The 13,833-nt window shown below is 36.9% G+C and overlaps 1 pseudogene; it reads left to right on the plus strand.

Annotated features, from left to right (window-relative positions):
* The first annotated feature begins 11,176 nt into the window (after nt 1–11,176).
* Nucleotides 11,177–13,487, plus strand: LOC125603785 (annotated as a pseudogene).
* The last annotated feature ends 346 nt before the right edge of the window (nt 13,488–13,833 follow it).

Genomic DNA, 13,833 nt, shown 5'->3' on the forward strand with positions numbered 1-13,833 from the left:
TGTTGGCTTAACCCTAAAAGGCCTCGAAACCGTTTATGTACTTCATTATCATCATCGTAATATCTCCGGGCCTCTTTCTCTCCTTTCTTCCTGAACAATTCAAAGAAAGTTTTTTTTTTTATTTCGAGCAACCAATTAAAAAAAGTTATTAAATGAAAAACCGAGATTTTAGTAGATTACTTATTTTTTTAACTCAAAATTTATTAAATCTTTTTGTAATGAAACATATCATGGTTTACAAAAGCAGGCAGAAAATAGTAATATCTCCAGAAGCAATAGCATATTACTTTTAAAATCAAGTTTTTAATACCGTTAAATCATATAACAATAATGATATTATTCTGTATGTTTTTAATAGATAAAGTTTTATTGTTTTTTTAATTTTAAATTACATGACATTTTTAATTTTTAATTTAAACTTTATTAATTTGTTTATTATTATATAATTTTTACCTAAGCCAATCCAAATTAGAAGAATTAGGCGATTACCCTTATAGAGATCTAAATTAGTGACTTGCCTATAACTTGACACAGAGATAACTTTTTTTATAATTTGGTTTAGGTTGACATTTACACCCTTTTTACATTCTCTTTCCCTCTACAATTCATTCTGACTGTCTATTTTTCCTGCCATTCTATCCCTTCTCTTTCTTCTTAATCTCATCCTCTGTCTTTTTTTTTTCTTTTTTCTGATTCTCCTCGTTCATTTTTCTTCATTTCTTTTTCTTCCTTGAATATATTTGTTGATTTATCATTTTTCAATCAAGATACATAAAATTTTGGATGCCAATTTTTTGATATTCCAACGAAAACCAAAAGTGATTTAACACCAAATCTTGATAAAACCGACGAATTTCATGATAGTAATTCTATTGATGATAAAGGTTAGTAACTCTCATATGACTTTGATTCATAGTTAGAAATCATGTATTACTATTTTCTGGTATGATATACAACCATATATTTATAGAATATGATATAAGTAAAAAAATTAACACTATAGTATCTGTTAAGATACTTATTTGATTACCAAGTTAGGTGATACATTCTTTAAAATTCAGTATTAGTAATTAGTAACAGATATATAATATAATTTTACATGTAACATATAAGTTCGTTGCTAAAAATTAAGTTAACAAATAAAAAAATACATGTAGCATGTAACAATCGTCATTGTAAGTTGTTAATAATTGATTTATCATCTAAAATATGTATTAGCTGTTAACATAGGTAGTAGTTGAAACATATAATAATTGATGTATTAACAGATAAGTTAGTTACTAAAATTTAAGTTATGGAGTAAAACAATACATTTAGCATGTAACAATCGTTATTGTAAGTTGTTAAAATTGGTGTATCATTTAAAATATGTGTTACCTGTTTATATAGGTATTAGCTGAAACTTCACTTACAACACATCATGACCCAATTTAAAAAGCTTTGCTCTTTACCAGTTTCAAAACTTTGGAAAAGACTTCCTCAATTGCTCCAACTCTAGATCCGACATGACTTTGACCTATGCACCAAAAACACATCTCAGCTCTAATTTGCACACACGGATCTAAAAGACCAAACCCAAGAAAATAATAGATCATAGTTTTAAAAAGAACAATCAAACCCATAAAAATAATTACTGGAAACATGTAACACTACAAGAAAACAGCGATATTCTGACGGACATTCCGACGGAAAATGAAATCCTCAGAATATAACGAGGAATTTCCGAGGAAATTCCGAGGAAACACAAAATTGGGTTTCCTCGGAATTTCCTCGGAATATACCGACGGAATTCCGAGGAAACTACAGTCCGTCGGAATATTCCGAGGAAATTCCGAGGAAAACTGTGTTCCTCGGAAAAAACCGATGAATTCCGAGGAAATATTATAGCCGTTGGAGAGCCGTTGGGGAATTTTACAAAATTCCGAGGAAATTCCGACGAACTAGTTTTGTCCGTCGGAATTCCGTCAGAATTTCCTCGGTATGTCGGCAGGATTTAAACTATAAATACAAGTACTCCTCTTCCTCTTCATTCACTTCATATCTCCATCCTCCCTCTTACTCTATTTACACACGAATTTGATTCATAAAAAATATGTCTTCTTCAAATTATTTTCGTTCTTGGATCGATCGACCTCATTTGGATCCGAACACGAGATTGCTTACGGAAGAATACCAACGAGGTATAACTGAATTCATGGGGTTAGTTCACCGACAACCGGAAGCAAAAACATGTATGTTAAGATGTCCTTGCTCTAATTATAAAAATAGAAAGGTTATTAAAGAGTGGGATGTTTGGACTCATCTATATTTGAGTGGGTTTACACGAAGTTACAAAATTTGGTATCATCATGGGGAAACTGATTATGAACATGGTAGTACTAGTGAACCTCAGCCAGCGGTTAGATTAGAAGAACCAATTAGAACGGATGTAGATTATGGTGTAGGTACTGAGCAGATGGTAAATGATCATTTTAGAGGGGAAGATTTACCCAATGCAGAAGCTAGGAGATTTTATGATATGTTGGATGCTGGAAAGCAACCATTGTACGAAGGTTGCAGAGATGGTCATTCAGCTTTATCATCTGCTACAAGATTGATGGGCATTAAAACATATTATAATTTGGCTGAAGACTGTGTGGATGCGATTGCTGATTTTGTAAAAGGTATTCTACCCGAGGATAATGTAGCTCCTGGTTCATACTACGAGGTTCAGAAACTCGTAGCTGGTCTTGGTTTATCGTATCAGGTAATAGATGTATGCAGCGACAACTGCATGATTTATTGGAGGGCGGATGAACAGCGGGTTACATGCAAATTTTGTGGAAAGCCTCGTTATAAAGATACGAGTGGAAGAGTTCCAGTGCCATATAAAAGGATGTGGTATTTACCTTTGACGGAAAGGTTGCAGAGGTTGTATCTGTCTGAACGCACAGCGCAACCAATGAGATGGCATGCGGAGCACTCAACAGATGGTGAGATCAGACATCCTTCAGATGCAAAAGCGTGGAAGCATTTCCAATCAAAGTATCCCGACTTTGCGTATGAGAGAAGAAATGTCTACCTTGGATTATGTACTGATGGTTTCAGTCCGTTTGGCAAGAGTGGAAGACAGTATTCTCTATGGCCCGTCATTCTTACACCATACAACCTCCCCCCAAACTTGTGCTTGCGACGAGAGTTTTTGTTTCTCTCGATTCTCGTTCCCGGACCAGAGCATCCTAAGAGATCACTTGATGTGTTTCTTCAGCCATTAATATATGAGTTGCAACAACTATGGGCTCAAGGTGCTGAAACATACGATGTTTCGTGTAAAGAAACTTTCAAATGCAGGCAGTACTAATGTGGACAATAAGTGATTTTCCAGCATATGGTATGTTGTCTGGATGGACAACGCATGGAAGGCTATCATGTCCATATTGTCAAGATAACACTGATGCTTTCCAACTAAAGCACGGAAGGAAAACGTGTTGGTTTGACTGTCACAGGAGATTCTACCACCTGATCATCCATATCGTAGGAGTAGGAATTTGTTTACGAAGAACAAGAGGGTGTTTGACAGTCCACCTCCAGAAATTTGTGGGAAAGATTTGAAGATACAACTAAGAGATTTTGGTGCAGAAATGGCGCCAGAAGTCGGTGGACATGAGCGTTTTCCGGTAGATGCTGTTGGAGAACTACATAACTGGCACAAAAAAAAGTATTTTCTGGGATCTGCCATACTGGGAGGATCATCTGCTAAGGCATAATTTAGATGTCATGCATATTGAGAAGAACTTTTTTGACAATCTCATGAACACGATCCTTAATGTTCAAGGTAAAACAAAGGATAATTTGAAGTCAAGACTGGATTTAGTCGATATATGTGCTCGTTCAGAACTTCATGTTGATGAGAATGGTAGGGCTCCTTTTCCCATATACCGACTTGATGCAGCGGGAAAAGATGCATTCTTTGATTGGATTTCAAACGATGTGGAATTTCCAGACGGTTACGCATCAAATTTGCGTAACTGTATCGACAGAAAGGAAGGAAAGTTTACTGGCTTGAAAAGCCACGATTGCCATGTAATGATGCAGCGCCTCCTTCCGTTCGCCTTCAAGGAACTATTACCACGAAATGTTCATGAAGCAATTGCAGGGATAAGTGGTTGCTTCCTTCCGCGATTTATGCACGAGATCAGTGACTCTTGAAGGTATTGAAAATTTGAAGACTAACATAGCCGTGATTCAGTGCAACCTTGAGAAGATATTTCCTCCCTCATTTTTTGATGTTATGGAGCATCTTGTTATTCACCTGGCAAGAGAATTGGAACTTGGTGGTCCTGTGCAGTATAGATGGATGTATCTGTATGAGCGGTATATGTTCCATTTGAAGAAGATGGTGAAAAATTTAAGTAGGGTGGAAGGTTCTATAGTCGCACAGATGATCAATGAAGAAACTTCAAACTTTGCCGAGTACTACTTTCCAGCAGAAGTTCAGACCAAAAACAGAAGACCTGCTCGGCATGATGATAGAGGCGAATGGGCAACATATCATGTTACGGTTCCAGACATTTTCACAGACGTTGGACGACTTAACGGAAAACCAAAGGACCGTCGACTTACTGAGCAGGAGCGCAGTCATTTGCAAACATATTTGCTCACCAACTGCGAAGACGTTCATTATGAAGTCGAAAATTTGTTCCTTACCGTATAATTAACACTTTTCCGATTGTATGAACGAAATCTCGCAACATAAGAGAAACACTTATACCTTTTAATGAACGGTAAAGGGAATACTTTCAATTATTTTTGAAATTTGTTATTTCATGGTTTATGCTCATGTATACAAAGAATCCTCAATGGTATGCATTACAATTGTATAAGAAATGAAATACGGCAAAAAAAGTTGATGTTTTGAAACCCCAACACTAGTTCCTCGGTATTTTCCTCGGAATATTCCGAGGAAATTCCGACGGATATTTTACTATCTGTCTGAATTTCCTCGGAATATTTTCATTTTACCGGGCAAATATTTCGCGAAAATTGAAATTAGAATTCCGACGGAATTCCGACGGATAATGTCCGTCGGACCCTAGGTTTTATAACCACGAGCCCCTTCTTCTTCCCCATTTCCTCTCTTCTTCCTCTGCGCGACTCTCTCTCTTCTCTCCGGCGATTTCCCCCTGAAATCCGACGATATCTCCGGCGATCTCCCTCTTCTCTTACACAAATCATGTAAGGACCCTCCATGTCTTAGGCCACTCTCTTAGGTTCTAGTTGTAGTTTTGGTTAGTTTTTGTGATAGTTTTTGGTAGTTGTGATTTGGTGTATGAATAGTTGGGTTGGTGATAATTGGTTGAATGGTAGTTGTTGAATTTGTTTGTTGAATTTGATTTATAATTTTTTATAATTTTTTTTTTATAAAATCGATTTTTATATATAAAATCGATTTTTGTATATTACGATTGATTTTACAAAATTTTTTATATTTAAATTCGATTTTTGGATTTTACAAAAAAATTTCTATATAAATTCGATTTTTTGGATTTTACAAAACATTTTAAATATCTATAAAACTTTTTTGTGATTAAATACTATTATTTGGGATTTAAAAATATTTTCATATATATATATTATTAAAACTATTTTTTTGTAATTATTAAACAATTTTATTTATTAAAACTATTTTTTGTTTATTAGAACTATTTTTATATATTTATTAAAAATTTAATATATATAATCTTTTTCTGTGATTAAATTATTTGTGATTTTTTTTTAATAAAAAAAATTAATTTATATATTTCTGTATTTATTAAATATATTTTTTTAATTTACAGGTCTCATGATGATCAGACCCGGCCTCGACATCGTCGTGGTCGTGGTGGTACGGGGAGCCAGTCTCGGGATTCCAGCCATTTTCAGGATTCCCCTTCGCCCCACAGCTCCAACCATACATCTCCCTCTGCTGCACCCGCTCATGCTCCTCTCGCTCCCGCTGCTGCATCCGCTCCTGTTCCTCCGGGTCCTCCGGGAGTGATGAGGGTTGCGGAGTTGGTTCAACAGCCCGGTCGTGACCATCTTCCGTATCTCACTCCGTATCCACATGGACGGGGTCAAACATGGTAATTAAACATTTTTTTTTCTTTAAATTTGGATTCATTATTAACCGTTTGTTCTTTCAATAAGGTTCAACCGATCCGGGAACGGGATCAGCGCATGGATCAACCGTATGATGTACTCGGCCCTCGACAGTGGACATCCGACTTTCACTCACTTCCCAACCGACAAGCAGGTTCTGTGGTTTCGTCAGTTTGCGGTAAGTATTCTAATTTTTTACTTATATTTTTAATCTTTAACATAAATTTTCAACTAATTGTGTTTTTTTTCAGCAAGAGTTCAACTGGAATTCCGATGAGACGCTCTTTATCTATCACCACTTCGTCCATAAAGTAATGGACAACTATGGGAAGCAGATCCACGAGTGGAAGAAGAAGTGGGAAATCAATAAGGTTCGATTTAATTTATTAAACAATTTTTTAATTTATTAAACTATTTTTTAATTTATTAAATTTTTTCTTTTTTTTTTAATTAAAAGGTCCCAAAGTCGATGAACGACACGGTCTGGAAGGAGTTGTGTGCGCATTGGGATAAGGAGGAGACGAAAGAAACTTCTTCCACCAACTCCACCAACCGCAGGAGCGACCGTAAAGGGAAGGGCATCTACAAGCATAACTTGGGTGCTCAATCTATTGCCACTCTCGGAGATCGCATGGTAAGTTCAACCGCTTTTTCTTCAATTATTTGAGTTTCAGAATTTAAATTTATTGTGCATTTCTTCTAATTTCTAATGTTTCTTTAATTTTATGTTTTTTTCAAGGCGGAAGAAAATGATGGCGAGCCGGTCGATGATCTCGCCCTAATGAGGAGGGCGTATACCAACAAGAAGACCGGCCAGATTGATGACGGTCTTGTGAGGGACGTGGTCGACCTGGTCCAAACTCAGGTGGTAGACGAAGTGTCTCAGCTTCAAACCGAGGATGACGCTTCGACGGCTTCGACCAACTTGTCCCGGTTTCGAATCAACGAAATCGTTGAATCCGTAAGTTCTTTTTTTTTAAAGTTCAATTCATTTATTTCTTGGTTTAAATTTCTAAATTTGGCTTTTTTTCTATTCAGTCGGTTCCAAAGAAGAAGGGACGTTTGTTCGGTTTGGGTCGTCGCACCCGGTCGGTTCCTCCTTCTTCTGCACCACCGCCCTTTGTTGATCCAGAAGTACTTACGGCTCAGTTGAAGGACAAAGATGATCGAATATCTTTGTTGGAGACCCAGATGGCGGCTCAACAGGCGGGCTATGAGGCACAGAGGAGGCTGAACCAGCAAATGATGGAGATGATGCAGAGGATGTACCCGAACGAGGTGTTCCCGGACGTGCCAGACCCGTAGTTTTTTTTTTCCCCAATCTCGGAATGTTTTATTTTTATTTGTGAAACTTGAATATTAATTAATATGATTTCAATTTTACTTTTAATTTCATATTTTCGAATTTAAATTTCAGAAATTTTATTTTTTCAAAAAATTAATATTTTTTACATTCCGAGGAAATTAATTATATTTTTTCACTAGATCGATCGATGCGTTTTTGAACAAAAACGCATCGATCGATCCGTTTTTTTTAAAAATATAGCGAGGGACATTTCCCTCGGAATTTTCCGAGGGACAACTCCCTCGGAAAATTCCGAGGAACGGATCCCTCGGAATATACCGAGGGAACAGTTCCTCGGAATAAACCGAGGAAAAAGTCCGTCGGTATACTCCTATCGATCGATGTATATATGTCCAAACACGCATCGATCGATGAAGTTCCGAGGAATTATCCCGACGAAGTTCTACCTCGGTATATTCCGAGGACTTTTCCGACAAACAAGGGATCCTCGGAATTTCCTCGGAAATTTATTTCCTCGGAATTCCGTCGGAAAATTCCGAGGGATTTCAGAGGAAAAAAGAAATTCCGAGGAATAATTTCCGACGACGTGTTTCGTCGGAATTTCGTCGGAATAACGATATTCCGACGAAATTCCGACGATTTTTTCCCTCAGAATCCTTGATGTTTTCTTGTAGTGTAATACCTAGTTTGAATCATTTGGTAATAATATAAAATATTATTTTTAATTGAGAAGAGAAAAGAAAAGTTGGAGATGAAATGAAAAATAATTAGAAAAGAAGCTGAGAGAAAACTAGGAAAAACAGAAAGAAACATACATAAAATTAAAAGAAGAGCTGATGGAGGGAGGTAGGGAGGGAGGGAGGGGGGGAGAGAGAGAGAGAGAGAGAGAGAGAGAGAGAGAGAGAGAGAGAGAGAGATAGATCTAGAGATAGCTAGCTCGAGACTCTGATCGAGCGAGATCTCTAGAGCTCCTCTCTCGGAGGTCTTTTGGGGGCTTTTTCTTTGAGGGTGTTCTTTCTTTTTGGCTTTCTTAGCTTCAGAGTCTCTGTCCTCTCTCTCTCTCTCTCTCTCATCTCTCTCTCTCTCTCTCTCTCTTCCGAGACTATCCGACTCGATTCCGACGAAATTCCGACGAAATTCCGACGAAATTTCCGACGATTTTTTCCTTCAGTATCATTGCTGTTTTCTTGTAGTGTTGACTTTATGTTTTAGTGAGAAACACAATTTTGTGGTTTTGGAAGAAAAATTGTCAAAATATGATTTTGCTATTTTGACAGAAAAACATGTTTTGACGATTTCATGCAAAAATATGTTTAGAGGCCAAAACTGATTTTGTTCGATATTTTCGTGAGAAAACATAATTTTAAGGTTGTAGAGGGGAAACATGGTTTAGCGGTTTGAGTGATCTACATAGAGCTAGGAAGAATCTGAGTGAAACAGTAGCTAAACCAAAGAGTTCGAATGGTGGTAGAATCATTACCCTCCTTCCAAGGTATGGAGAAGCTTCCTGTAGAGTTTCTTCCAGGTAAGAAAGCTGAACAAACCAAGTTCAAACCGGCTATTCCGAAAGCTGAACCGATCAAGAGGAAGACTCATGCCTCATGGAATCGAGAAGCGAAACAAGGAAGATGAAGACAGAGGTTTACCGAGAAAGCGGTCGCTGTTTCTGGTCCATCTTCGATTCATCTATAATGTAAAACAAAACGTTCTCGCAGACTGTTAAAAACCAGTTTTCTGTAATATTTTTTTTAATGGTTTCATCATGATTTTCAAATCTTTGATCTGTTTGGATGTGGACGTCTTTAATGTTATTTATTACTATAACTGATCAAATTTCAAGAAAGTGATTGAACAAAAGACACCATTTATAGGCTTATGGCAAAGATTCATGTTGTGTCTCAATCAGAAATTCAATTACCAAACAAAAAATATATAGATCTGGTAATTAAAAGGGCAAATCTCCAAAATAGCATTTTTCTAAGTTTATATCACAAAAATACACTCAAAAACTAAAATGACCAAAATAGCACTTTTCTAAGTTTATCTTTTGAAAATTTTAATTTTTTTTATTTTTCAAAATTTGAATTCTTATCCCCAAAACCTCATTTCTCAAACCTCAACCCTCACTCTAAAAACCCTAAACCCTAAACTAAACCCTAAACCCTAAACTCTAAACCCTAAACCCTAAACCCTAAACCCTAAACTCTAAAACCTAAACCCTAAACTCTAAACCCTAAACTCTAACCTTAAACCTAAACTCTAAAACCCTAAACCCTAAACCCTAAATCCTAAAACCCTCCTAAACCCCCCTTTAACTCTAAACCCTAAGTTTGTGACTTTTGATAAAACATTAAGTGTTTTTTTGTGACTTTTGACCTTGAGTGCTAGTTTGGGAACAAAAACTTGATTTAGTGCTATTTTTGTCTTTTTCTCTAATTAAAACTTGTAGGATATATACAAGATTCATGTTCTGCTCCACAAAATCCAACTTTTTTGTGAAAACAAAAATCCAACATCTGTATTCTCACTCTCTTTTCTTCTTCTTCAATCATGATTCATTCATTGTACATGTTCTATAAGCTGTATGGACAAAACATTTTGGAAGTATTGATAAGTCGACAAAATATAAAACCTTGAAACTTGGAGAAAGAAGCAGACACTAGAAAATTGATGTTACTCAGCCAAAAGTGATGAGTTTGATATTACAAGATGAGTTCTCTTAGCCAGAGACTCGGCCTCGATATTACTTAATCTAGGAACATGATTAAATCCGATAGAATAATTAGAAGAGTTACGTAATAAAAAATGTACCAGGGATGACTCTTTGAAACCCTGATGCAGTATTTGCCTTTGAAGTTGAGCAACGAGATAAAAGATTTAGAATGTGACTAAAGAAAGAGCGTTCTGCATCTTGCAGATGTTACCTTAGTGAACAATAGTTTGAACCTTTTTCTTGAGCTTTGAGGTTTTTGATTTGTGTCATTCCACATGTTTTTGTTGGTAAAAAAATATGATAATCGTATTTCACAGTTTCATTATTTGGCGGTGTGATCGATCAAGGAATTTTTGTTTGTATTGTTATTATTATTGTAGTTTTTCTTTTTTTTTTGTCACAAAAATATGAGACCTATTATTATTGTAGTTTATTAGTACGAAAAGACGTCTCATGTAAACAAGTATCCCTACCTCTTTGATGTTTGAGCCACATACTCCAAAAACTGTCTCAATTCTCAATCTTGAGCTCTCTTCCTTGTTAACTACTTAACTACGTACCTACCCTCCATGCCTCCAGGGCCGGCTCAAGAAAATTATGGGCCCCTGGGCAAAATAGTTTTTTCAAAAAAAAATTTACATATACTCTATGGATAACATAAAAATTTTGGGCCCCTTTTAAAATTTTTTTTTTGAAAATCAGGCCCCATATTAACACTAATTATGCAAAAAAAAAATTGGGCCCTGGGCCCACGCCCCCCCTTGCCCCTATGCCTCAGCCGGCCCTGCATGCCTCTCGCTTTTGTCTCCTCACTGACAGGGCTAGTATAGGTATTTTCGTAGTTTGATCTGAATCACCGAAAATGGAAAGGAGGAAACCTTTTTGGTGGATCATCCCTATTCTTAATCTTCTCTTTTGTTTACGTGTAACGATTCCAACTTCAGATGATCTCTCTCTATATATGAGTTACACTGAAAAAGAGTCTTTAAAGTAGTTCTATGGTTTATTTTCTTGAGCAAGAAGAAACAGAACACCATTAAATGTCCGCAAAGAGGAAGGAGCTTCTGTCCTTAGCCATGGAGAGAACTAGTGAATGGTTTATCACTCTCTTCCTATATTTTCATCTTATTCTTTTGTTATCAAATATGAAAATCACTTAGTTTATTTTCTTCTCTCACAACTTGTTGCAGGATTTCATCTCAAGAGATTCCAAGTGATATCACTGTTCACATAGGAGACACGTCCTTTTTCCCTCCATAAGGTGATTTTTTTTGTAGATTCCCTAGTGATATACACTTTTCTTAACACTCACTCTCTGTCATGTCTGCAGATTCTTCTGTCAAAATGTGGGTTTATAAAGAAACTTACTTCCGAGTCAAGCAACGATTCCAACATCACCGTTATCAAGATCCCAGATTTTCCAGGAGGTGCAGAAGCATTCGACCTAGCCATCAAATCTTGCTACGGAATAAACCTAGAGATGAACGCAGAAAACATCGCCATGCTGCGTTGCGCAGCAGAGTATCTTGACATGACAGAGGAACATTCTGTTGTGCAAACCTTGTGGAGACAACTGAGGTTTACTTAAACGAATGATCCTCAAGAGTTTAACCGAGTTCAGTTAAAGTTCTACAAAGATCTGAGGGTTTGGTTCCTATGGCTGAGAGAGTGAAGCTTGTGAGCCGGTGCATAGATGCAATAGCTTATGTAACTTGTCAGGAGAGCCAAAACAAGGAGGATGTAGTTGACTTGTGGGCTGAGGATTTATCTGTTCTAAGGATTGATATGTTTCAACGTGTCTTGATAGCAATGATGGCTAGAGGGTTTAAGCAACACACACTTGGTCCAGTGCTTATGCTATATGCTCAAAAAGCTCTTCGAGGGTTGGTGAGATTCTTGATTTTCTTTAACATAACAATGTATTTATCTTATTTTACACTACTATTATAGAAAAAAGATTAATGAAATTTTAGCAGGAGATATCTGGAAGAGGGGCCAAGAAGATTGAGGTGGAACAAGAACAGGAGAAAGAGTGATTCTTGAAACAATAGTGAGCCTTCTTCCAAGGGGAGAAACGCAGTTTCAGTGAGCTTTCTTTCAATGCTTTTAAGAGCTGCGTTGCACCTCGAAACCACAGTAGCTTGTAGGCTTGATTTGGAGAAGAGAATGGGATTACATTTAAGACAAGCCGTGCTTGATGATCTATTGATTCCCTCGTTCAATGGAGACAACACTATGTTTGATGTGGACACTGTTCAACGCATCCTCATGAACTATCTCGAGTTTGAAGTTGAAGGAAACACTGTTGATTTTGCTACTGATATTGGTGAACTCATGGAGTCTTATCTTGCTGAAGTCGCTTCTGATAGAAACATAAACTTGGTGAAGTTCATGGGCATAGCAGAATGCATTCCAGAGCAGTCTAGGATAACAGATGATGGCATATATCGAGCCATTGACATGTACCTCAAGGTATAAATTTGCTACAAGACTGAAGTTTTTGTTGATTAGTAAAAAGTCTTTAACGATAAAACTCCTCGGCTATTTTTTAATCGGAAGAAAACCAATCAACTAATTTTTTAATATTTAAAACTTTCAGCTCACAAATGCTATCTATCTATAATGCTATCTATTTGGATGGAAAACAGTTAAAATGAAATGCAGTGTTTTAGTTAAACCCACAATTAGACAAAACACATAAACCATCAATATCTAATAAAAATTTCAAAAATATCAAAATTCAAGACAGTACAGTACTGTAGGTTAAAGAGGATGATCAAACAAGAGAATCTCTAGGCTCTACAGATTTGATGTTGTTGAATGTTGTGTGTGCGGTGCATCCAAATATAAGTGAAGTGGAGAAGAAGAAATATGCAGCTTATGAACAGCCAAAAGCTATCGCAAGAAGCTTGTGCTCACGTAGCACCAAACAAACGTCTCCCTGTACATATAGTAGCCCAAGTTCTGCACCAAGAGCAACAAAGTCTCCGCCAAGTTTTGTGTGACTCAGATTCTCCAGTAGCCGCAACCGCAATTGCACCCAGAAAGTCCTCCTCCTCCTACGCTAAGCTCCACAACAATGAGCTATCCAACTAACCGGGAAAACCCAAGACTTGAAGCTCGAGTTGCTCAAAGTGAAATGACGTTGAAGGAACTGGAGAGGGAGAAAGATTTTGAAATCAAGAGTTGTTCGGATTGTTCTTCGGTTTCAACTGCTTCGGTGGTTAAGTCTCCATTACGGAGAAAGTCATTTATAAGTTCCGTTTCTCGAAGCTTGGAAAGCTTAACCCTTTTGGCCACACACAAGGACGAACCATGACGCGTAAAGGCCGAAGACATTCTATATCTTAGAGACAATAACACTTGTTCTTGTTGATGTTTTTTCAGTTCCTGTTTTAAAAGGAGGTTTTTTCTGTATCAACATGTTTCATTGTATAAGGAGAGCATGCCGAGACATCTATTGAGTTTCTGTGTTTGGTGTAATCCTAAATATTAGGGTCCATGCAATGCATATGTAACGCATCTTCCAGCTTCTACTCAATTTTTTTCATTCCCAAGCTAGAAATTTCTCATAAATAATGGTAGCACCGTCCTAATAATACAAACTTCGAACATGCTGGGACCTCGCTACTCGTGTGACTGGTCCACATTACTGCAGATGCTGGTTGATGGAGGCCAAGACAAAATAGATATCTTT

The sequence above is a fragment of the Brassica napus genome, unplaced genomic scaffold (genome assembly GCF_020379485.1).
Source record: "Brassica napus cultivar Da-Ae unplaced genomic scaffold, Da-Ae ScsIHWf_394;HRSCAF=617, whole genome shotgun sequence".
NCBI lineage: Eukaryota > Viridiplantae > Streptophyta > Magnoliopsida > Brassicales > Brassicaceae > Brassica > Brassica napus.